We start from the raw sequence: 27,496 nt of genomic DNA on the forward strand, positions 1-27,496 counted from the left end.
GGTAGTGGAGAACACAAAGTGGTGATTTGGCAACCAACAAAGAGTGGAGTAAAGAAGAATCAGGAAGCCCTAAATTCGCGTTTGAAAGGTATTTTTCATGTTCTTGAAATACTCTACAATGGCTTCCACATCTCATACCAGTTTGAGTACATCCATAGAGTCAGAAAGTTTTATTCAGAGGAAGTGCAAATATAATGCTTTATCACAAGTTCCAACTGGAGTCATAGTTGAAGAGGGAATTTCTGATTATATTGATTGCAAAATAGAAGACCTATGGTCTTTAGCCATTCACACTCAGTTAGTTCTATTTTGCAGCAAGGACAAAAAGATAAAACCAGAGTTTAGTGTCTTAGAGAAGAAGAAATTCCACAACGCAATATATTTTCTAGAATATTTCACGGAGGATCACATCAGAATTATTTTGAGCAGAGTCCATGGTGACAAGATGTACCTGGAGAGGACACATGATATTACGCCTTAGGCAATTCATGTAGTCGCTGGTTTTTATAACATAGGGGAAGTGCCAGCCCTGAGAAAAGTGAGAAAAACTAAAATAGCCAAGCTCACCAGTTCAACCAGTGATTCACATGGTATGAAAGTCAATCCTATCAAGGATGATCTGGTGAAATATGCCTGCATGGTGATAGGCTACAGAACATTTTCAGCCAGCAGGATTAATTCTGTATTTGCTGCAGCGGTAAATGTTGCTTACCGAATGATAAAAGAGGATGCATCTTTTGACTTATGCACCAGTATGCAGAGGCAACTCCCGTTAAAACTTAAGGCAATCAAATAGGATAATTCACTAAGGTTTAAGTTTGGACAACTACTGGTAGGGTTGTTCTTCTATTTCCAAGGCTACTTTCCTGGTGTAGGAGATATCCAGTGGTCCCCTAACCAACCGGTAACCAAATAGATAAAGGAAAGCATTCAAGCCATTGGAACCGGCTACCCTGAAGTACTGAACAAATATTTTGATGAGTTCAGAAGAAAGATGAGTCAGAGGGTAAGAATCTCAGGTGATATAGTGAAGAAATACAAAGATGACATCTATTTCACTATTTAGGCAGACAAATGTTTAATGGAGGCTATTGAGCCTAGAATGGAGGAAGTAGAGCCAATGGGTTATGAGGTTACGTATGATATGCTGGAAGGGTATGCCTCAACCCTTATTGCCTCACCTCTTGATCCAAAGGCTAAGAGGAACGTAACCTACTTGGAGAGGATTGCACCGGTTGAAGAACCATCTGTGAAGAAAGGAAAAGAACCGATAGCTAAGAAAGCCATGGCAGTGCCTGCAACATCGGCACCGGCTACCACTGCAACTCCAAGAGTGACCAAGTGGTCACCGGCAAAGAAGAAACTAGAGGTAACACCAGAAAAAGTCTTCAAAAGAAAGAGGAAGAATAAGACAAATGAACTAGACTCTGAAGAAACTGAGTCTGATGAAAAGACGAAGAAGGCAAGATAAACAAAGAAGGTGAAGAAGAATGAACCAGTAGCATCCGCACTGGTAAATATTGATATCTCCTCATACAAACCTTTGACACATTGTCAAAGAACAGTAAAAAATATTAGGAGAAAATTACTTCATGATTTAGTAGACTATTATGATGAATTTAATAGTGAGGAGAAAGATGAAGTACTATAGGAAATCATTCTTTATTTGTGTAAAAATGACCGATCACCATCAGAGATTAAATCTCAGACACCAGATTCATCATTTAAAGCATTAGATAATAAATGGTGCATTGCCATTGAAAAAGAACAGGAGATTAGGGAGAAAGTCTTTGCACAGTACTTTCCTAAACTCTCAAATTCAGAATTATTTGATGCCCTGGATCAAAATAAAGGTCTCTTCTTCACAAGGAGAAGAAGACTCTAGTTGTTGGAGAGGAGAATTGATGATGTCAAAAAAGATACTCATCAGCATATGGCTCATGCTATCAACTCTCACAAAGAATGAATGGCCAACCTCCAAGCAGAAAAAGAACCGGTTATTTCCAAATCGGATGAGGTTTTTGATGAGGAAGGAAACCTGGTGGAAGAACCAATCGACACTATTGATGTCGATGCCCTGGATGTAGAAGATGTCACTCGGGACATACCTTCTTAGGGAACTGAATAGGGGCAACAAGCCGAATAGGGTGGTGAATAGGCTAAGGACACATAGCAAGTGACAAAGGAACAGGAAGAGAAGAAGAAGAGGGATGAAGATGAGAAAAAGAAGAAAGAGGAAGATAAGAGAAAAGAGGAAGAGGAGAAATGAAAAGATGAAGAAAAGAAGAAGCAAGAAGATGATAGGAAAAAGAAAGAAGAAGAGGATAAGGAAGAAAAGAGAAAGAAGGAAGAAGAAGAGAAGAAGAAGAAGGAAGAAAAAGAAAAGAAGAAGAAGGAAGTGGAAGAGAAGAAGAAGGAAGAGGAAGAACAAAAGAAGAAGGAAGAGGAAGCAAAGAAGAAAGCAGAAGTAGAGCAGAAGTAGAAAGAAGAGGAAGACAAGAAGAAGATAGAAGAGGAAGAGAAGAAAAAGAGAGAAGAGAAAGAGAAAGAAGAGAAGGAGAAGAAAAAGAAGGAAGAAGCAGACAAGACAGTTGAAGCAATGAAGAGCACATAGATGGAGACTCCTAAGGCAATCGGGAGCCAAGCAAAACCGGCTGCTATCTTGAGTCCTATTGATTTCCAATTTGCAAGTGAGTCTAAGCTTATGTAGAGCATCAAGGTTGCCCAAGAGCACCTTGAAGTCATTCACAAGAAAAGGGAATAGGATATTATTCAGGTGGCTGTAGACACCCTTACCGATTTAATCCCCAGTACTAATCTTCCTGACACTGAATCATCACTAGCACAACTCAAACTTCTATGTACTATAGTGGATAATTAGGTGCAAAGTCTGGAAGAAGTAGCAGAGGCCAATGTAAAGAAAGAGCACCAAAAGGCTCTTAATGTTGCTCTAGTGAAAAAGATGAATGAGCTTAGGACTGAACTACTGAAAGATCAAAAGGACATAAGGAATGCCTTAGATGAGGGAAACTTGCTACTCAACAAAATCTCTCAACCTCATCTATTCTATGACGATGTGCTAGCTAAGAAGCAAAAGCTTCAAATGGACTTATAGTCCTACTTGGGCACATTTAAGACACCTTATGATTCCTTTGCAGCATATGGGCAAACCGTTCACCAGCTCCAGATCCAATCAGCCAAGATGGAGCAAGAAATCAGTACACGGTCTAGGGATTTCCAGGAGATTCAACTGGTATTACTTCCACAACTACAAATTCTTCAGAAGTGTTATATGAACCTGGATGCCCTGACAGTCACACAGGAACTGAGCACAGTAGATGTCATGGAAGAATAGGTATCCCAAATGCAGACAGAGAAGGAAGTGGCAACCTCCCTACTTGAGTCTTGGTCTCTATCCATGAAACAATTTTTGCAGGACTATAAATCAGTTTTTGACAAGTATTATTCATTAATGTCATAAACTTTTATATATATATATGGAAACAGGGTTATTCAGCGGTACTTTGTCATTGTTGGAAAAGGGGGAGAAATATCTGGTTTTAACATTTTGATATATGCTTTGATATATGCTATATGCTCTAATGTCTCAATAATTATGTTTTGTATGCAAAATTTCTATACACTGTGTTAATTAAGGGATAGTGTATATGCTTAGGGGGAGCAATTTTGTTAATGGCAAGTTTTTGTAAAACACTTAGATGTCAAAATTTTTATTTTCCTAAGTGTTGCCATCAATGCCAAAGGGGGAGATTGTTGGCATTTTTGTTGTTTATGTTGTGATTGTCATTAATGGACACACACTTGTATTGAGATCCCCTTTATGTGTATGAGCTTGTGCTCAACCAGTATTTGTTCCAACCGGTATGTTGTATACTAGTCTTTAGACTAGTGGTGATTTTGCAGAATGTGTTTCCCGGTCTGAAGCGGCATGTCGACCCCAAGTGGTTCATAGATCCCAAGTGGCATGAGGAAGCAAAGCAGGACAACACATTCTTACCAGTCTTCATTTTTGTCAAACCGGCAACTGGTATTTTGTATGAACCGGTAATACTCTGTGATGAGTTACGAACCGACATTTTATGATGAGTTACCAATCCACTGATTGTTTGACGGTGCCGACACATTGATGGTGCTTTTTGTGTCATGTTATTGAGTACGTCTAGATGCATTGAACCTAGGAAATTGTAATGTAATCCTATTGGACTGACATGAAATCAGATTCCTTTAAAAGGACATTATGTCTAGGGTTTTAAGTTGTTGCTGAAAGGGTTAATGTCGTGCTAGGGTGTAAGGTGGAAGTTGAGAATGATCTTATTTGAGAAGATCAAGTTGTAATTGTGAGAGAGAGAGAGAAGACTGAAGTAATGCTGGAATGCATTATCTTGGAGCAATACTGGATCTAACCAAGCAGTTTGTGCTATTAGATAGATCAAACACTTGTTGATTACTCACATCTTTGACAAGTCTGTAACCCTTAACTGGGTAGGCCTCAAAGCCTTTGTAAAATCCTCTAACAAGGTGGTTCACACATGTGAATCTAAAATCCTCTAACAAGGTAGTCTTTAATCAAACTTATCTCCTAACAGAGATTGAGATTCCTAATAGGATTTGTTCTGGTGAAGAACATTGTAAGACCTTAACTGGTCTGACCTTAACTGGTCTGGTTTCTATTCTCCAGATAGTGACTTGTGAGTTCCATCTCACCGTGGTTTTTCCTAGTTGGATTTCCATGTCAAATATCTTGTGTTATGGTAGTATTGCTTTTGTGGGTGAATGCTTTATTCGCATTTTGGTTTGCATGTGTGGTAACCAGTTTGACTGTTAGACTGCTTTGTCGGTTTATCTTTAGACTGTGTAAGTGTTTTAGTGCATTGATTTTTGGCATACTAATTCACCCCCCCCCCTCTTAGTATTCATCAATATGTATGTAATGGATTCATTATGTATTTGTAATTGTAATTGAGAGCTATTTCTCCTTGATATAAATGGATATTGTATTCATGAGAAATGGTAGATATTACTAGGTGAACATAATGATGTATCATATTTATCTTGGATATTGATTCATTAATTATAATAATGGTATTAGATTTAATGATATGCATTTGATCTTGTGTAATATTGGAAATCTGATAGGTTATATTGGAATTGGATTATGATGTTATAATTGGGATTAGGAACATTTGATATTGGTTCTTTAAAAGGAACCTAATTGGATGGTTGATGTATGCATATTAAATGGATGTGTCCATGCTAAGGATAGTAAATTATCATATGTGCTACATAGAGGAATCAAATAATGATAGAGACAGTGTGTATTGAGATGTATAAGTGATCATGTTTCTATTGTCTATGGATAGATTAAGTAATGCCGTTGATTTACCCTAGGGAATGTTGTTGATTTTTTGTGTTTATTTCCACTTGCATTATGTGTTCTTGTGATTTATGTTCATGTTGATTAAATGCTATCTTGTTAATGGATGTTTGATGCATATGTGTAGATAGTTGTTTATGTTGCATTAGTATATGTGTAATTTCTTTTTACATGTTAGTTAGTGTAGTTCTCTAGGGTATTTTGGTGGGCATCATAGCCTTTGACGATTTTTGCATCAACGAAAAAAATTCTGCCATAGAAAAATCACTTCGAATCTTGAAATCAGAGATATGATATTGTAGAGGGCCCTCACTTGACCTTGTAGGTTTAAATGAGTCATTCGCAAGTGCCATGGATTCCAAGAAACAACCCATCAAAGTTTGACAATTTTTGCACTTAGGACACTCAAGGGACATCGCTACTAGGGCATGACATTGAGTGTTTGATTGAGTTGGAAGGAAAAATAGGAGTATGACTAGGGTAAAAATAACCTAACTATATATATTGGCATCAATTGTTGACACCCTAGATGAACAAAATGAGAATTAGGCTCTATTGCAACATTTTATTGAATGTCTCTCACGATTTTTACATCAACAAAAAAATTGCTGCCCTAGGAAAACTGCTCCGAATCTTGAAAATATGAGATAGGTTATTATAGAGGGTCCTCACATGACCTTGTAGGCTCAAAAGGATCATTCAAAAGTTACATAAATTCCAAGAAATAATTTGTTAAAGATTGACATTTTTTTCACTTGGAGCATTCAAGGGATAACACTACTAGGGTATGGCACTAAGCATTTGATAGAGTTGGAAGGAAAAATAGGAGTATTCCTAAGGTAAAACCACCTAATCATACATGTTGGCATCAATGGTTCATGCCCACGATGAACAAAATGAGAATTAGGCTCCATTGCAACTTTTTATTGAATGCCTTTGACAATTTTTGAGTCAACAAAAAAATCACCACCCTAGGAAAACCACTCGAAATCTTAAAAATACGAGATGGATTATTGTAGAGGGGCCTTACATGACCCTATAGGTTAGACGGGTCATTAACAACTGCCACAGATTTTGAGAAATAACCTTTCAAATTTTGATAGGTTTTTGCACTTAGGGCACTCAAGGGATAGCACTGCTAGGTATGACACTGAGCGTTCAACCAAGTTGGGAGGAAAAACAAGAGTATGCCTAGGGTAAAAATACCTAACTGGATATGTTGATATTGATAGTTTATGCCTCATTACTTTTGAAATTTTGTAATTACTTGTCCTCCATCATTACTAAGTGTAATTAACCATACTTATAACATCCACATAAATAATGAAATTCTTTTGCTCAAATATGTCAAAGTGCATAGGAGGTAAAACATGAAATCAAATCCAATTGTGTTTACTTGCCATTTGTCATTACTAAGCATCCATGTTATGATTAAGAACCATACCAATATGGTCATTAAATTTGGTGAAGTTTCCCAAGGCAACCAAAATTAACACTTAAGATTTAGATGGAACAAATTATATCGAATATCAAGATTGTATAATATAACATTCTATTGTTTATTATTTAACTATTGTTCATTATTACATTGAAGGTTATTATTTCAAATAATGAAGACATGCACATGAGGAACAAATTATATCAAATCTCAACTTTTGTATATCAAATTGTTGAATAATTACAAGTCTATGTCCATATACAAAAATGGCATAAATGCCAACTCAAATAAAATGTATGTCCACATATAAAATATACATGCCCAATATCCATGTATGTATCCCAAAATGTCTCTATCACATCCTAATCTATTGACGGATCATCAGAATTGACCCTCTTTGAAACACTCTTTGGCTTTGAAGGATCCTGCACAAGAAAAATTCAAACCACAATTGAGATTAGTTATATTATATAATTTACATTTTAAAAATTAACATTAAAATAAATATACATTGAATTATAATTTAACTCTAAAATTGAATTCTCTATTACCTCAAGTATATGTCTTCTCTTAGGACAGTTGAGAGTCCTAGAATATGCCCATGGTGGAGAAGGGATGTTATCAACATTTTTGTAAACAACCTATATATGTTCACAAATGTAAAATTGATACAAGTTTGCATATTATTTTTAGTGATAGGACCATATTTAATAAACACAAAATAAAATAAACACATACTTAAGGCATCTCTTCTACTTCTTTAGGTATTGTGGAAGCAGTCAACAAGGATGTGAAACCAACAATTCCTTGTACATAACAATGAAAAATATGTGAAACTATCAATCTATGTAGACATGTATAATCATTATAAGTTATTTAAACTCTAAATTAAATCAAATTTGCATTCATTTACCTTTCCCTTGTCTATCATTACGCTTCCAGAGTTTGGAATGCATGGCACCTCACTTGCACTAGGTGTGTCCTACAAGAGTAAATTAAGATAAACATGTAAGTTAATATATACTTTATTTAATGAAAATTTAAATGGAAAGCATGTATACATTAAAAAATGTAAACATCTAAGTGAAAAAATATATATCATGTAGCTCTAAAGGCCAAATGAAATGGCTAAGACAGTGGCATCCTGGACCCATAATATGTCCTCCTTAGACATCAACTATCAAATAGATAATGTATATAAACATTCATACTTATACTCTCTCTTATAAATATTCATTTAAAAAAAAGGCACTATGAAATTACAAGTTAAGTCTTACCACCATATCATCAGTGTATAATGAAGGTACCTCCTTGTCTCTAGCATGCGAGGACTCCCCAAGGTGCTCTCCAATCCCTATCATCTCATCTAGCTTTAGCTATATCATGGACCTCATAATCAGTTGTGTTAATGGGATGATTAATAGGTTATCCAAGAGGACCTAATCATATGTCATTGCACATAGTGCAAGTATGTGACACACAAATGTGTGGATGCAAGGAGGGTGTGTCAGCACCACTCAATCCACTGCTAGCATCAAGGTCATGTGGCTGAGTTAGTGTTGCGGCCTGAGAAACCAAAAGGCCACTCAAAGAGTGAATAGTTGATATAGTCTATGACATTGTCTCTATAATAATATATGGAGGTTGTACTAGATATGGGTGAGCAATGAGAGGAGGGGGACCATATGGGCCTTGTACTACTCAAACTACCCCAAGCTATCTTGGGGCATACCTCCCACCACTCCCTAGAAATGTCTGATATCAAAGTAGTTGACATGCTTGCCTTAAACAAACTTATAATATAATTTATTAATAAAGTAAAACGGCACATTGATATTGTTGTTGGGTGGTCTATTAAAAACAATCCACCAACAATCCTAGAAGTTATCTCACATAACATCATTTTGACACCACTTAATGGAACGCTTTGGTTTTTAACATCTATGGGTTATCCAGTGTAGAGATTAACAAATAGGGCAGCTATTTTAGCTTTTGATATTTCGAGGTTCTTCGCCATGTCATAGGAAAAGCCATCCACATATCATTTCCTCACGGCCTCTCGCCATAAAAGAGTGACATTGTGCTTAGAAGTGATAGTTTCTACATTATAGATTATTGACTTTAATGCATCTATCATCGGGGATAAATGAGGGATCGTACTATAGACATTAGCAATGCCCTTCAATTGATCCAGATTTTTACCAATTAATTCATGAATTGAGGAGGGGTTTAGTAGAAGAGGGTTTGGTAGTTGTGAATTCTCATTGTTCTTAGCCACTTTACTTGATTGAATCTAAAAATTATATTTAATTAATAAATTTTAAATAACATAGTCTATTTCAAATAAAAAGCCTAATTTATAACTTAAAAATTGAAAAACAAAAAAAAGATGCTAAAGAATGATAAAAAGAGAAGGAAATCAAAAAACAATTCATACTTGATGCTTGGATTTGATGAAAATTTGTCTAATAAATAAGATATTGGCTTTGTTCGAATACCAAATCACTCTAAACTCCAAATGTGTGGGTAACAATGGCCCACAGGTGCGCATAGTCTAGGTATATAAAATACTTGCAGGTATCAGATATTCGATTCCTTTTTTAGGTTTTCCATTATGTATTGATAATATACATTAGTAATATATAATAATATATAATATATATTAATATTATAATATTATAATATATAAAATATAGTATAAAATATATAATATATAATATATAATATATAATATATTATACATTATATAATATATATTGTATATTATATAATATATATGATTGATAATATAAGATATCCGATATGCTTTGGATTTTTCCATGGCTACATGTACTGACATCCAAGCCAGCCAAAAGGTGAACATGGATTTTTCACAATTTTGGGTAAATGGACAAAGGCATTTTTTTCATATCGCCACTTTTTGGCTCCTCGTGATCCTACACATACCCATATTAAAGCATCTAAGACCATTGCACCATGACCTAAAATCAATTGGAGAAAATAGACATCTAAATTTTATTTTAAAATATTTTTTAATTTGTTCATTTAAAAAAATCAATCCATGTATATGACTAAGCTACCTTGTGTACTTTACAAAAATAATATTTAACCATTATTTAGGTACTAACAAGTCCAAAAGAAAAATATATATATATAATTTGTGAAGATCAAAAGTGTAGCAATTGAGGTTACAACAAAATTTTAGAAACATAGATATTAAATTAGAGCCATTGTTATAAGGATCATTTCTACAACTATAATTTTGAACTTTGACTAAGTGTATAATTCATTTCGTTATGCCAATGCTTTATTATCTTAGATTTGATACTTAAGCTCAAACTGAATCAATAGGAATAAATCACATCAAACCATTTCCATATCATGAGTAACATTAAGTAACCTAATCCTCCTTGTTAATATAAAAAGTGCATTTAATATATTCTATCTTGTGGAGAAAAAGAATCTTGATAAATTTGTACAATAGAGTTAGTGCATATAAAATATAATACAATAATAAAGTAAACAAAAGGTAAAGATAATTTGTAATATTTTCATTTAGGAAAACCTTTTTAGATAAAAAAAACCTAACACAATAGAGCTTTTTACTATTGCAAAAAATCAACCATTCTATGATACAATGAATGCCCCATAATTCATCCATAAGCATGTGCAAGTACATATACACATAATTCATCCATAAGCATGTGCAATGACACAAGAAAAGTAGTTTAGCACATTACATGAATCTCTCATAATTCATCCAAATGCATGTGCAAGTACACATAAACACATCAAAAGTAATTTAGCACATTATATGAATCATATAGAAAATAAACATGAATGCTCTAAAACATGAGAAAAATAAGAAATATAAAAATATCACCATAAATAATTCATATCCCAAACTAAACCTAGTTAGAAGTGACACTTCTTTACGATAGAAGAGAAACCAACTTTATGTATGGTTATGAAAAATGGAAGAGAAACCAATTTTATGCATTGTTGTATAGAATAGAATAGTGGAGCTAAAACAATATAAAGATGGACTTACAAATTGCTCCTAACAAAAAAAATGTAGATCTTTAAGTCAAAAGAGAATATTGTAAATCTTTTAGTCAAAAGTCAATATTGTAAATTTGCAAGCCCATAGTCCATTTGCATATTATTTCATCATCCTTCATATAGTCGTATAGAATTTTCCATATACCAATAACCAATTTTTCTTTAATAAAATGAGAAAATTAAATAATAATAATAACAATAAATCGTCCATATTATAATTATTTCGTTGATTCAATTTTTTTAAATTGAATCAATAGAAAGTGAAATATATGTTTTGAATTTTGAAATGATGTAAACTAATAAAATGTATATTCTTTTGTCCATTTTATGTTTGTAAGTTTTATAAAAATTTAAAAAATTATTTGAATATAATTTTGTATAAAGTAAATACTATATTTTATTTACTGATGAAATGTTGAAATTGAAGTTACACAAGCCGCCACACTTTATTTAATAAATTTTACCTTTTTTTCTTCAATTTTTTTGTGTACATTAATAACATGAAACTTTAGGTTATGAGTATATTTTTTTACTATTTTTTATAAACATATATTTTTCAATAATTTTGAAAAGTTGCCTAAACTGAGATATAACTTTTTCTATTTGTTGCCACCTTTCTTATTCATTATTTATCCAAATTAGAAAAGAATTATATCATTGTGGTATGGATTCTTTTCTCTAGTGCAACATTTTTTTAAAAGAAAATTTAAATAAATTTTAGTATTTTTCTTGTCAAGATAATCAATATTATATTTAAGTGTTGATGACCTACTTTCAATCAAAATAAAATGTAAAATATAAAAAATAATTAAATTATTAAATGAGATATATTTTGGAATATTCACTTGTAGATCTATAAAAGGGTATTTTTACATTTCAAAAACAATATTATTTATAAGAGTATGATTTGTTGAAACATCAAGTTTTACAAAAAAAAAATTTGGTAATTAGACTCAAATTGATATAAAATATACATTTAGTAGACATTTCCAATTGGAAAAGTTGTGGTCCATATATAACTTATCTATAATGAATTTATATAGACCACAAACTAAAATTAATTTTAGTTAGAAAAACTTAAATTCACTTTTGTTGATAAATTACCTTGAAATGTGACACAATATTGTACTTTTACCCATGTGTGTGTGTGTGCGTGTGTGTGTGGGTGGGTGGGGGGTGTTACTGGCGTTGGCAACAAAGATGAAGGAGAACTGAGAGGGGGGATGAATCAATTTTCACCGAATCAACAAAATGAACCTCAAATACAAATCTGATTAACTACAACAACAACAAAGACAAGAAAATTGATAGCACAACACACAACACCAATATTTTTGATGTGGAAAACCTGGTTAAGGGAAAAAAACATGGTGGGAACCCACACACAATAAAATGATACTCTGTAGTAGTATGTGAAAATAATTACAATGGAGAATGTACATGCATTCGAGCTCACTACCTAGAGCTCACTACTCAAAATACAATAACCCAAAAGGCTACAACCCTCAGGGAAGGTTCACTACCTTACAAGGAAGTCTCATTGACTTACAAAATATTCAAACAACAATCCAGAATTAAATGAACTGAAAGAATAGAACTTGCAAATTCCTGATGACAGTTTCGGTTAAGCACATATGTCTACTCTGCACCACTTCAATCTTTGCCTAATCACAATGTCGAAGGATTTATTTGGTTGTTCACACCTTTACCATTCGTTGATTATGTAGACACACCACCAACAATTATTTTACATGACTTTATCACCCATTTATACAATTCATCAACCTTGACAACAAGTTCTGCTAAACCCTCAACTTATAATTACAAAATTACATCACACAATACAAAGATCGACCACCAGAATGATATAGTGATATACATGACATAACATGGACCTAAACTAAATGCTCAAATATACAATACCACTCGAAATCATGCCAAGATCAACCGCAACACGCTACACCTCCAAGAATACCACATAACACTAAGAACAACACCGGATCATGAAAATCACCAAAACCTCACACAACGATCAATGTAGATCATCAAGACAAATAGGAAATAATTAGGAAACACCACCAAGCATGTTAGAATCATTTGTAATAGTTACACAAACACCACTTATCAAATCTTCATCGATCAACATCTGAAACTCAAGAAAACTCAAACAACAACAACTGTCACGAAGAAAGATAACTTGTGAAGCACCAAATCACAAACCATCTAAAATGAAGATACAAAAGAAAATCCTCAAAAATCTCCCAAAATATCAACTCAAGATCTAATCACACCAGAATATACGAAGGAAATACCAAACTCTACAAAGCACTGATTAAAAAAACCAAACTATAAATTGGATCATATGATATGATCAATTAAGCTCATGGATCCCTAAAACAAATATAGAAAAATATGATGATTTTGGAAATACTCCATATACCCAACCATGATCCCAATAAACCAATATGCAACCACCAGAGAAATAAATCACAAGAATATGTTGACATCAATGATAATAACATATCCTAGTAGCAACAATGTCCAACAATCTCCCCCTTTGGCTTTGATGGCAACATATGAATGTGAAAAACATTCAATGCAAAGAAAGAAAACATCTCTAGCAAACTCCCCCTAAGATTAAGCACACCAACAAAAAGATAAGACAATTTTCACATGCTTTCTCTCCCCTTTTGACATCAATGACAAAGGTTCTCAAAAAAGAAAAACAAACTTACTCTCATCCTTAGAATAAACAAATCATGATTATAACCAGCTCAAGAGAACCACAAATAGACTAGTCCAGTAGAGGAGCAACATAAGCTCATCAATTTGGTCAAAAAGATAAGACTATGAAGTCCACCAGATAGATGTAACTCAATGCATCTAGTTCCCATTAGGAGGGGTGGATACCCCTAACTTGTCTCTCAAATAGACAAATGTATTTGCAGGCAAAGACTTGGTGAAAATATTAGCAATTTGTTACTTTGTAGACCCATACTCTAACTTCACTTCCTCTTCATTGACTTTTTCTCTCAAGAAATGATACTTGATTGATACATGTTTAGTCTTTGAATGTTGCACCAGGTTCTTTGACATATTAATAGCACTAGAATTATTACAATATATGACAATAGGCTAACCATAGATAACTTTAATATCCTTCAACATTTGTTTCATCCAAACTACTTGAGTGCAATTACTAGCAACAACAATGCATTCAACTTCAATAGTAGATAGGGAAACTAAGTCTTGTTTCTTACTTGCCCATGAAACCAATTTCTTACCCAAAAAGAATGCATCATTAGAGGTACTCTTCCTGTTATCACTGTTTAAAATTGGGTTCTTCTTTTCCCATAATTGGCTATGGTTCATTAAAAAAAAATTTGAATAGGGTGTAATCCCAAATGCTTCAGCTTTGTTCTAAACCTTAGGGGTTCAAGGGTTTTTGATTTTTTATCCTTTTGTGTTAAACCCTCGGGTTTCTAATTTTCTGTTACTTTGTTCACTTAAGGTTTGGGTCGTGGGGTCGTGGGAGGTGTCCCCCCCCTTATTATTTGCCTAGGCGGTTATGTTGATTATTTGAAAATCTTATGCCTTGTATGCTTTTCTTCTAAAGTTGTCGGGCCCAGTAATTAGTGATCAATTTGAGAGATGATCCAATGACCCGCGCTATTTCGCAAGGGTAAAATGCTCACCCTTTAAGCTCGCGAAATAGCGAGAATTAACGAGGGCCGTCCATGTGTCATGATGGAGGAAGTAAAGGGTGTAGCTGTCAAAAGTTGTTGGAGCCCTATGGCTTTCTTCTGGCGTATTAAAAGGTAGCACGTGGCACAAGTCACCACAGTCGGCGGGTTAGGATTAAAGGTTCGAAGTGGGCCCCAGAAATGACCTGGCAGGTACAGTGGTTAACAATCTATTGAGACCCCGTGGCTTCCTTCTGGCAAATGACAGAGTGACAAGTCAGCTCCGAAAGTGACAAGGCGCCAGGTGTTCGTGACAAGTTATGTGGACCCACCTCTCCTGAAAGCCTTCTCAAAGGATTAAATGCCGATTAATTTGAGAGATAATCCAACGGCTCGCGCTATTTCGCAAGGGTAAAACGCTCACCCTTTAAGCCCATGAAATAGCGAGAATTAACGAGGACCGTCCACGTGTCATGATGATATGCGGTCTAAAAGGAAAATGTGGGTCCCTATGGTTCCCTCTTGGCAAATGAGAAAATGACAAATCGGCGCCGCAGGTGACTGGATGCCAGGTGTTAGTGACGAGTCCGCGGGCCCACCATTCCTGAAAGCCTTTTCAAAGGATTAAATGCTGATCAACTGCAAGGATGATCCGACAGTCGGCACTATTTTGCAAGGGTTAAGTGCTCACTCCTTAGGCCCGCAAAATAGAGAGAATCAACAAGAACCGTCCACGTGTCATGATGATGACGTAAGAGATAGACCTGTTGAGACGAAAGTGGGGCCCGTCGTAGTTTCCTTTTGGCGAATGACAGAGCGACAAATCAGCGCCGTAGGTGACTGGATGTCAGGTGTTAGTGACGAGTCCACAGGCCCACCATTCCTGAAAGCCTTTTCAAAGGATTAAATGCTGATCAACTGCAAGGATGATCCGACAGTCGGCGCTATTTCGCAAGGGTTAAGTGCTCACTCCTTAGGCCCGCGAAATAGCGAGAATGAACAAGAACCGTCCACGTGTCATGATGATGACGTAAGAGATAGACCTTTTGAGATGAAAGTGGGGCCCCTCGTAGTTTCCTTTTGGTGAATGACAGAGCAACAAATCAGCGCCGCAGGTGACTGGATGCCAGGTGTTAGTGACGAGTCCGTGGGCCCACCATTCCTGAGAACCTTTTCAAAAGATTAATTAGTGATTAACTTGAGGGATGATCCAACGGCTCATGCTATTTTGCAAGGGTAAAGTGTTCACTCCTTATGCCCGCGAAATAGCGAGAATGAACAAGAACCGTCCACGTGTCATGATGACACGTGGTCAAAGAAGAAAGTGTGGGCCGACCAAGGTGGAAACGTCATTGTAAAAAAAAGACATGCGGCCAGTATCAAATAGAATGCGAAGGGAATTTTAAGGCCAATGATTTGATGCCACGTGGTATTATGTAGCCAATAGAAAAGCGGGACCCAGACTAAAGAAAAAGTCGTCAGTAACGAAAAGGTAATAGTGAAACACTTGCAGGAATGTTATGACCCGTTGGAGCGAAAAATACGAATTCTCGTATGAATTCGATTTTGAAGGGACGACCGAAGCTTGCGGAATCAATGTTATAGTTAAGGCCCTGAGTTCAAGTATTTGATTTCCTAACAACCAAATGAAGATATCTTTCAAAATATTTTGCAGAAGAGCAGACGCAGAGTTATCTTTTTCAGATACAGAGTAGGCGGTTCAATTGCAGAGCAAATTCCTTCAAGCAAGCATCAGGTTCTCTCATATTTTGCAGCAATTCTTGTGTGGTGTTTTTAGTAAGATCATTCTCGTGTTGCAGGATTGTTTAAGAGTGATATTCATTTTCTTGTGTTTTCAAATGGCTCCTAAAAGGGAATTTTCTGGCAAGGTTAATTATTTAGAAAGAAGTGTATGTGATGATTTTTTAGAACAGTTGACGTTGTCAACTAACCAGGCATCAAAGGCCAAAGAGATAGTGCCCAGGGCTCCCCGTCTAAAGATAGGAGAAGGATTGAATGACAAGGGTAATTGGCTAAGAGACCCACAGGTGGGACTGTCGGGGTTGGGGTTATTTAAAGTCGGATTTGGAATGAGAAATTCTCCTGCCCCTCAAAACAGTATTTGGGAACTAGATGTTGGGAAGTTAGTAGTCCCAGGGGTATTCATGGATACAGACTTGTTAACCCAAATGGCATTAAATTATGATCCAGTAACAAGATGCATCCGGGATATAAATGGGAAAACCCTTGTGGAAATTAATGCTGAGGAATTTAGGACAGCATTCGGACTCAATGAGTTCACAAACTTCCTGGAACCCATAAATTTCACATCATTAGCCCAAGTGTATAGTGCACAGAGGAGTCATCTCAGGAATGGGCCTCTTAAAGAACTTTTTCTGAAAATAGGAGGGTTAGCAGTTGTAGGACCCAATACGCAAGAGCTTTTCTCATTGAGTATGTTTACCTTCAGGGCTAAAGGAATGTATTGGGCACTTTGCCAAGTTCTAGGAGAGGATGCTGAAGCAAATATGCCAAATCACTATTTGCTAATGATCGTTCAGATTTTGAATCCTTCTCTTGCTATCACATTTGATTATGCTTCTTTCATTGCTGATGCTATCCATGGAGGGTTGATAGGAATAAAAAATGGAAAGGTGGATAGACCTTTCGAATGGTATTCACTCTTAATGCACCTATTTCTCTTCAAAGGTGGTGATTATTTCGCCAGTGGACTAGACCTGGTTAAAGAGAAGGAAGGAGAGAAAATGTCAGTACAATTATGGAGTACTGTGTTGTCATGGGACAGAGAGGATGCTAGTTTCCTAATGTTTGATAAATATTTTGCATCTAAAATAAGGACTCTCCTTTGCTCTGATAACCCAAGAGTCCCCAAGGTTCTTCTGGAATTCATAAGGCCAAAAGAATTCGTAGAGAACATCAAAATTGTTCATAACTGGGGTGACATGTATTTATATCCAGTCTCCACGGTTTTCAGAGTTTTTGGTTTCAGGGGTACTCCATTTTTGTTACCTTACCAGGTCCCTCTCAAAGTGGGAATAGCTGAGATCCTTAGACAAATTGGTTGCCTACAAGAGGCAGAGTTAACAGGCAGAGGTAAAGGGACTATTTTCCCTGCAGCTACCATAGCCCACCAATTTGTAATTACAAAGGGAGGCTGGAATTGCTTTGGGGATTTCCTCAAACCTTACCATTTATTCACTGCAGTGTCCAGGTGTGCTGATCCGGAGGACTTCTACAACGGTGTGTTCAGGAAGAAGGTAGCATGCAGAGGAAGGCCTCATCAATTCCAATTTCTTGAAGACCTCATCAGAAACAAATTTGATTTAGATGAGCAGGAATTAAGGAAAGAAAAGTGAGTGGCTTACAAGAAAGCCTTGGATTTTGTGCATCAATTTGATGCTAGCTATGACCCATTGTCTAGCTTCTTCCCATTGGAAGAAAAAATAAAAATTTTGATTGTTTGTTTTGAAGATGTGATGCAAACATTTAAGGAGAAGAGGGAAGCTGTGATTAAGAGTAACCCTAAAAAGGCTAGAATGATCCTGAGAAAATTAGCTTCCACCAAAGAAATTCCTCCTAGTGATTACACATTGCACAAGAAATCAGGTTACAATATGCTAGTGCCTACAACAGGGGAGCCCTCCACATCCAAAGGAAAGAGGAAGGTACAAGATGTCATTCACATCCAGGATAGCCCAAAGAAGCAAAGGGTGGGGAAGGAAGTGCAATCAGATACACTTTTGTATTCCCCATCCCAATCCCCTATCCATATAGGAGATGAACAAGCAGCAACTGAATACCTCTTGCAGTTGGGTAGCTTGGGTGAAATCGCATACACCTATGATGAAGTGGAGGAGGGAATGCCAGAAGAGCCCATTGATGCTGAAATGGACATCACCTCTACTGAACTTAAAGGCCATGAGTGGGATCCTGAGATAAAAAAGGCAAGTAATGCCTTTTTAGCTGATGACAACTTTGTTACATCAGAAGCATTCATGCAGTTCATTTGGAAACAACATATAAATAGATATAGTGCTAGATGTGAGACAAGGAAGGCTGAGCAGCCTGATAAAGACCCAGCCTCAGTGGAGGAAGAAATAAAATAGGAGATGATGGAAGAATTGAAAACCATCACTCCTGAACAGGGAAGAGATCTAGTAGCACAAGCTGGAGTGCTCATCTTACCAGAGTGGGATATTGCTAATGCTCTAGTGCTAGATGCAGTAAGAAAAGAAACTAAACCCATGGAAGGGGTTACATTCAGTAAGGATAATGCTGCACTAGTTATGTGGTCCCTCAAGAGAAATGAGGGAAAGAAAGGTAAAGACACCCCAGGGTCAAGTCACCTAGGTGGATTGATGGTAAAAAGAGTGCAAAGTACAGGGGTAGTAGAGGCTGCTAGCACTGTGCTAGAAACTGCAAAATTCAGTGTTGCAGTGGCTGAAAAGGAAGCCAAAGAAAAGGAGGCCCTCCAAATTAAGTTGGAAACAGTTTTGAAGGCCTACAATAATGGCAAGGAGGAGGTGAGAGGTAAAGATAGCATCATTGCTAGATTACAAAGCCAGTTGATGGGACAGCACCAACAAGGTGAGCCTTCAACATTGATGATTTCCTCCTCTCCTGCAAGACCTCCACCTACAAGCCCTATCATTGAATTCCCACTATCCCTAGCACCTTCGAGCTCCCAAATGATTGAGATTACTCCTCAAGAACTAGAAAACCTGAAACAAGCTCAGGCTTTGTATGCAGGGAAATATGAGGAAAAGGTAAGGGCCACAATCTCCAGTTTTGCAGATACAATAAATGCCTCATTGCTTTACAGCAATGTGGGAAAATTTATGGAGATATGGAATGAACTGAGGAGAGATAAGGCCATTTTGACACCCATTTTTGACAAATGGAGGCCTAGGGAGCAAGATCTAGAGTTCATGTATGTATCCTGTGATGAAGCAAGAGCCAATCCCATTATCAAAACCACTTCTGATGTCGCTAAAGTTTTAATGCAATTGGCAGCAGATGTAGATAATGTGGATAGAAAGGTCAATTTATGCAAGAAGGAATACACTGATCAAGTTTTTGAGTTGCTCCCAGGAATTTTTGTCAATCTGGATCAGTTGAAAGATAAGCAAATATGGCTTAAAGAGATAGAAGTCAAATTGTCAGCAAGGGTTAAGGGAATCATTGATCTTGATGATACCTCTTTCTTTGTTATAACAATACAGGAAATAGAAAAAATTAAATCACATTATAATTTTCTTAATTCAGAAGTCAACAAACTGAGAAATTCTTGGAAAAGGTTGACTAAAATTAAAAATGATGTGATTAATTTTTCATGGCTGACAGAAGAGACATATAATGAGTGGGAAGTTAAATATTCCACCCATGATCCGGAGCAGTTGGAGAGCACCCCTGAAAAGATAGAAGAGGTTGCAACCAAACAGCCCGTTGAACAAACTGCAGAGGTTGAAAAGAGCACATAACTGCTTTTACGCAAAAATTGTAATCTCTTCAATTTGTGAAATAATTGTAACAAACTCTCCTCGACAAGTCTGAAGCTTTGTGCATCCATGTTGTTATAAATGGATACCAGGACTAGAGGAAAGGGGATCACAAGTTTTTTTTTGTAAGAAAATGCTGCAGAAATTTATCTGAGTTTTTTCAAAGTTTAATGGAGAACCAGAAATTTCTTGTAATATTTCTTGAAATGAATATCAATATACAGGCCATCGGTTTTGAGTAAAGCTATGTGTTGTCTTCAAGTTTGTTCACAAATTTATTTACTGTCTTTATTCTAAATAATCCAGGGTTGTTTAGTTTGAATGGAATTGCAAAGCAATCTCAGTATAAGTGTTTGTTAGCTTTTCTCTTTAGAAGGGAAATTAAATATGCGAGATCACTCATACCAGTAAATTCTTTGGAAGGAACTTTGAATTTTGAGGACCATAGCTTAGTCTAGAATGATTGAATTCTTGTATGTGTCAGGCATATATTAGGATTATTGGAAACCAAGCCGACGAGAAGCATAAAGATATATTGTTTCAGGAGTTTTATTTGAGTTTAGGCCACTCTGTAACCTTGGATAAGGCACTGGTATTAATCGAGGTTGTTTATTGCATACTTTGTTGATCAAAAATGCTGAAATTAAGTACAGTTTTTATTCTTTGTTTTCAGTTGATTTCAAGGTGAATAAATCCACTGGTTTTCTGGACTAGTTTGCTGTGGGTTTATTGTTTAAAAGTGTGAAATTAGTTCACAAAGGTATACCCACCTGGGCTCCAAGGAAGCCCAAAGTGTAGAAGGTCTAATCAAACCTTGTCATATGTTGTCTCTAGAATTTCCTTATCTTTGATGTTTTCTCTGCACCCAGTTTAGATCATATTATCCTAAGGACATTGAAGGGAATCAAATTTTGAGGACAACAAAAGTGGTGACTCTGCTGGGGAGAGTTATAATAAAGATATAAACACAGATCTGTGCCGAGACTTATGGAGAATATTGTTGTGTTTTTGTGGGTAAGACTGCTTGTTTTCATTTTTCCCATAGTTTTGTGGGTGGCGACTCTGTTACTATTGAACTAGTCCTTGTGAGATACAAATTTTCTAAAAGAAAGACTAGCGAGATGCAAGGAAATAAGAACACAAGATCATTCATGAAGAAACATCCTCGTGAAACCTTGCAAGAAGGTCTGCCAGAACAGTCACGAAGAGGACAGATGAGATCTGTGATGCACAAGCCATCAAGTGCAGCATGGGTGCAGAAAAATAATAACACTAGTAAGATGCCTGATCGACCTGTCTATGAAAAGTCAAATTCATCTTCTAGAGATTCAGAGCATGATATGTTAGGTTTCCATTCAGGATTGTTTGGAAATATTGATGATGCACCTATTTTAAATCGAGATCTATCTCATGTTCGTGTTTCTGCAAAAGATAGAACCAGTTCAAATGCAATTAGGCACTCTGTTCCTAGGACAATAGATGGGAATATTAGCCTAATTGACATAGATCAAATTAATGCATCAGACTCTGAAGAAAACTACCCTGATGAGGATAAGATGTCTTAAGAGATTGAAGATTTAAACAAAAGAGTCCATCAATTAATCTCCCTAAGAGCTCAAAAGGAGGCAAATAAGGAAAAGGAAGTTAAAGCCAAATTGATGGAGAGAGATAGGCTCCTTAGATAGATAGCTGATCTTGAAGTGCTTGCTAAGGAAAAGAAAAAAAGTGATGAGGAAGGTCTAGTGATTAGGGAGATCCTAATCCCTAAGATTAGACCAGCTTCTAAGTCTGTAGCCCAGCCAATTAAGGAGGTATCTAATGACTCCAAGCTTCCTAAAGTCAATTTAGACAAAGGAAAACAGATATGGGTAGATGATGAAATAGAATCTAAAACTGCAAAAGGAATTTCTCATAGGATCCTAGCACATGAGAGGGAGATGGAAAGGATGAGGAAGGAAAAGGAAGACCTCCAAATGGAATTGGAAAAGGCTGAGTTAGAAGCAGTGAATCAGGAAGTTAAAAGAAAGATTAACTACTTAAAAGCTCCCCCTATTACATTCCCATCGGAAGATCTTAGCAAGCCTAATCCCCAACACATCTCTTTTCCTCAGGTCAATACTCAACCTACAGTACATGCTAATATTGCCTCAGTAAGCCAAATACCCTCAAATAAACAGTACACCCAAACATCTCAATCTCCAATCCCAAAAGCTAAAATGATAATGGGAAATAATAGTGCAATTTCCCCTTTTCAAAGAAGGCCAATCAATCTAGAACAATATAGGCAATTGTTTTTTGATGGGATCCCGGGATATCCAAATCATGTTCCTACTGAGCTAAGAGACAGACTCCATAAGTTTGCTGGGAACAATGCAGTCAGTGCTGAGGAACATCTGAAATCTTTTGGGGATTTCATAAATGATTATGAGATAGCAAATGAAGATGTTATTATGAAACTGTTTGTTCAATCCCTGGTTGATGATACAAGAGATTGGTACAGAGGTCTTCCAGTAGCTAGCATAGGTTCATGGGAAGATTTTAAAAATTGCTTTCAAGAACAGTATGGTGATAAGACTAATGTGAGTTTCATGCTGAATGAGTTCAATAACATTAGAAAATCTGAAAATGAAATAGTCACTGATTTCAATGCTAGATTCCAGAAAGCTATGCACAAGTTGTATCAGGTAATGAGGCTAGATGATAATATGTGTCTTAATACATATTATAATGCATTTGATTCCAAAATGGCTTATATCTTGAGAGATAAAAATCCTCACAACCTGAGGGATGCTTTTAGAATTGCCATAAATGTAGAAAGTAATAGAAAAGCGTCTGGAAAATTAGGAAGAAGGACAGATGGTAGACTGTGGCATGAAACCAAACAGCAACCTAACAAAGTTGCTAAAGAGGATGATAAAATAGAAAAACTGGTTACTGCTATGAAAGATTTGACTACTAAAGTCAACAAAAATGATAAGCCCCATTATAACTAGCAAGATAGACCTCCTAGATTACATGATATGCCATACAATACAAATTGGAAGGATGGTAAACCCCAAGTTGAGAAGCCTAAAATTGCCCAAAGCCAAGACACACCAGATCCTTTGAAAGGGAAAACTGTTAATAATATAGAAAATACTCCTTGGTGTATTGCTTGTGATGGACCACATTCTCCTCATCAGTGTGTAGTGGCTCAAGCTCTGGAAGAATCTATGAGGCCAGAAGTAGAGCCTGACATTAATATGTTTGAAACCATCATAGAAAGTGATGAGGAATCTATGCAAAGTGAATACAGTGATGTGCTGGATAATGAAAGGTTAGTGCAAGGATAGTTAGCCTTAAGTTGGCATCCTACATTGAATGTGGTAACAATTGAAGATGAAGAAGTTCATCTTAGGAGGCCTAGTGAGGAAGAAGTTAAAAATCTCACTAAGGCTACAATCGCCAAAGAAAAACATAGCTACAATCTGAGAAGCACCAAGAGAGATACTGATCAAGGTGAGTCGGGTTTTATGTTTGTAAAAGAAGTCACAAAGAAAGGAGCATCAAGCAGTGTTACTACTATTCTTAAAGCCAGTCAAGAAAAGGAGGAACAAGTTAAAGACTTACCTAAAGGCATAGATGACAAAAATGCTGGTGATGTACAAAGGGCAGAGATGGTGAAGAAGGCCAGTCAATTCAAAACAGAAAAGGTTAAGGTTAATACTGAAAAATGTAATAATTCTGCATTTGATATGGCCCAAGCTTTAACTCAAATGAAAGTCACTGTTCCATTAATAGAATTGCTAAAGATTAAAGAGCATAAGGATGCAACTTTGTCTTTATTCTCTAGTATATCTGATAGTGACCTAGTATTACCCACTGGTTCGGATAAAGTTGGAAAGGATCAAGAGTTCCAAACCCCAGAGGTATATGTTGGAACCACTATCACTCAGGAGCCTTCTCAGGTTGATCCCTTCTATGTTACTTTGCTAGTAAATAATCGGTTGATTAAAAACTATATGATAGATTCAGGAGCAGCTGCTAATGTAATGCCCTATGGTGTTATGAAAGAATTAGGGTTATCAGTAACCACTGTGTATGGGAAATGTTATGCCATGGATAACAGAGAAGTGCCTATGATAGGTACAATGAAAGATGTAGAAGTAAAAATAGCTGCATTTCCTGAAGCCACTTATAAAATGGATGTTATTGTTACTGATACTAAACCCCACTATGGTATGTTACTTTCTAGGCAGTGGGCAGCAGTAGTAGGGGGAAATGTTCAACTGGACTTGTCTTATGCTACTATTCCTATTGGTGGCAATCAGGTCAAACTATACAGGGAGCCACGGGCTCCTAAGGTAATTGAAAATGTGGACCCTAGTATGCTTAATTGTATGATTGATGTAGATTTGGATAATTTTAGACTTCAACCAATATCACCTCAATTGAAGAATACTGACCCAATTGTAGTCGAGCTACAAGCACAACAATATGGGTTGTGGCAAATGTATTTCGATGGAGCTTGCTTCAAAGAAGGATCTGGCGCAGGGGTTCTTTTTGTGTCCCTGTTGGGTATAACTTTCAAATACTCATTCTTATTGGCATTCCAGTGCACAAATAATACTGCAGAGTATGAAGCCCTATTATTAGGACTTGAGGTTGCAAAAAGGCATGGAATCCAACTGTTGAAAGTAATGGGGGATTCAGAATTGGTTGTCTCTTAGGTGAGATCTAGATATGCATCCAAGAATGATAGATTGAAGAAATATAAGCATGCTATTTGGGATGTTATTGAGCATTTTGATGCATTTTCTATCAATTAGATAGAGCGAACAAAAAATATTATGGCAGATTTCCTAGCCAATGTTGCTTTGAAAAATGATGATGCAATGCTAACCGGTATTTCCACAATGAAGATAAAATCTAGGCCGGCTATCCCTGATAATGTGTATAATTGGCAAGTTTTTACTGATGATGATGATATTCTTAGGTTCATCCAATGTGTTGATGATTATGATGGACAAAAGATTGATTGCAATGCATTGGTGGAAGTGGTGGATAATAGAGAGACAGTGTTTGGAAATGACATTGTCCAGTTGGAAACAAATGAGATACCTAAAGGGTTGGTGGAGCTAGAAAGTATGTTTAGTTATAATGATAGTCATTTACACCAGCAATCTACCACCAAGTTAGAAGAATTGGAGGAGGTAAACCTGGGGACAGAATCATTCCCCAAGTTGGTATATATTGGAAAGAAATTACCCCCTCATGTTAGGATTAACCTTATCAATTTATTGAAAAGGTATAAGCATGTATTTGCTTGGTCTTATGAAGACCTAAAGGCGTATAGACAAGATCTTTTTCAGCATGAAGTTCCCTTACTTCCAGATGCTAAGCCTTTCAGACAGAAACAGAGACCTATCAACCCCTTATTAGAAACTAAAATGTAACAAGAGTTGACTAAATTGAGAGAAGGGGGGATTATCAAACCAATAAGACATTCTTCATGGGTCTCTAATCTGGTCCCAGTAAGAAAGAAGAATGGAGACATCAGATTGTGTGTTGATTTTAGGAATCTTAATGTTGCTTCCTTAAAAGATAATTACTCATCCCCAAATGTGGAAGCAATGCTACAAAGAGTGACAGGATGTGATCTTTTATCCATGATGGATGGTTTCTCGGGATACAATCAAGTGCTTGTAAAGGAGTCTAAACAGTTTAAAACAGCTTTCACTACTCCATGGGGAACCTATGTGTATGTGAGAATGCCATTTGGATTAAAAAATGCAGGAGCTACATTTCAGAGAGCTATGGATGTGGCTTTTAAGGAATTCATAAATATCATTATGGTGGTTTACCAAGATGATCTAACTTGTTTCTCAAAGAGAGCTGATGACCATTGTGGACATTTAGAGAAGGTGTTCGATAAAGCCTTGGAATTTGGTGTATCACTAAATCCCAAGAAATGTCATTTTGGGGTCACTGAAGGAAAGTTATTGGGACACATAGTTTCCAAGGAAGGGGTAAGAATAGACCCTGAAAGAATTGAAGCAATTAACAGAGTGTCTGATCTTAAAAATGTGAAAGGTATCCAATCCTTTTTAGGTAAAGTGAATTTTGTCAGGAGATTCATTGCAAACTTTGCCGAGATAGTGAAGCCTATTGTCAAGTTGCTCAAGAAGGACACAAAGTTTCATTGGGATCAAGAAGCTTCGAAAGCTTTTGATGAGATTAAGAAGGCAATCCAGGAGGCACCAGTGTTGAAATCTCCAATTATAGTAAGCCTTTTTCTCTGTTTTCTTTTGCTTCATATCACACGGTGGCTGCTGTATTATTACAAAGGGACAATGAAGGATATGAACATCCCATAGCCTTCTATAGTAAATCTTTGCAGGTGGCAGAACTAAAATATGAAACCATGGAGAAACAAGCTTATGCCTTAGTTAAAGCTGTTAAAGCTTTTAGGCCATATCTAGTGAATGCAAACATCATTGCTTATGTTCCACATGCTGCAGTTAAAGATATTTTGTCTCAGTTTGAAGTTACTGGGAAGAGGTGTAGATGGATCAATAGAATTCAGGAGTTCAATTTGGAGATAAAGATCACTAAATTAGTGAGAGGGTTAAGTTTGGCTAAGCTCATGACTGAGTCAAATCTCATGAATGTAGAAATACACAATGTTGAGGTTAAAGATGTTTTGGTTACTAGTATTGAGAGACAGCCTTGGTACACAGAGATAATCCAAGTATTGAAAGGTAACATACTCCCAGAAGAAATGACATAGAATCAGAAGAGAACTTTGAAGCTTAAGTCCCAAAAGTATGCGCTCATTCAGGGTGATCTTTTCTGGAGAAAAAGAGATGGAGAGTTACTAATGTGTTTGGATGAATTTCAAGCCAAACAGGTGTTAATTGAAATGCATGATGGAGTATGTGGAGGTCACTATTCTGCTAAGACTACTACTGGTAAGATAATACGGGCTGGGTATTATTGGCCTACCTTATTTAAAGATACCCATGCATATGTTCAAAGATGTGATCCATGTCAAAGATTTTCTTCTAAGCTCAAGTATGAAGGAGCCTTACCCCTAAATCCAGTCTCTGTAGAAGCTCCTTTTGTCCAATGGGGCATTGATTTTATTGGAGAAATTGTTGTGAAGTCAGGAAGAGGTCATGGATGGATTATAGTGGCCACTGATTATTTTACTAAATGGATAGAAGCCATCCCTACAAAAAGAGCTACTAGTAAAATTGTCATTGACTTCCTGATGGATAGTATTGTGACTAGATTTGGAACACCTACGAAATTGGTAATGGATAATGCTATGTGTTTCAGATCAAAAGAATTTGTAGGTTTTTGCAATAGTCACGGCATACTCATTTCATACTCATCACCTTATCACCCTCAGGGGAAT

General features: G+C 36.3%; 1 pseudogene; it reads right to left on the bottom strand.

Moving 5' to 3' along the window:
- Positions 1–7,195: 7,195 nt before the first annotated feature.
- Positions 7,196–27,496, bottom strand: part of LOC131078938 (NADP-dependent malic enzyme, chloroplastic-like) — a 124,467-nt pseudogene continuing 104,166 nt past the window's right edge.

This window comes from Cryptomeria japonica, chromosome 2, assembly GCF_030272615.1.
Source record: "Cryptomeria japonica chromosome 2, Sugi_1.0, whole genome shotgun sequence".
Classification (NCBI taxonomy): Eukaryota; Viridiplantae; Streptophyta; class Pinopsida; order Cupressales; family Cupressaceae; genus Cryptomeria; species Cryptomeria japonica.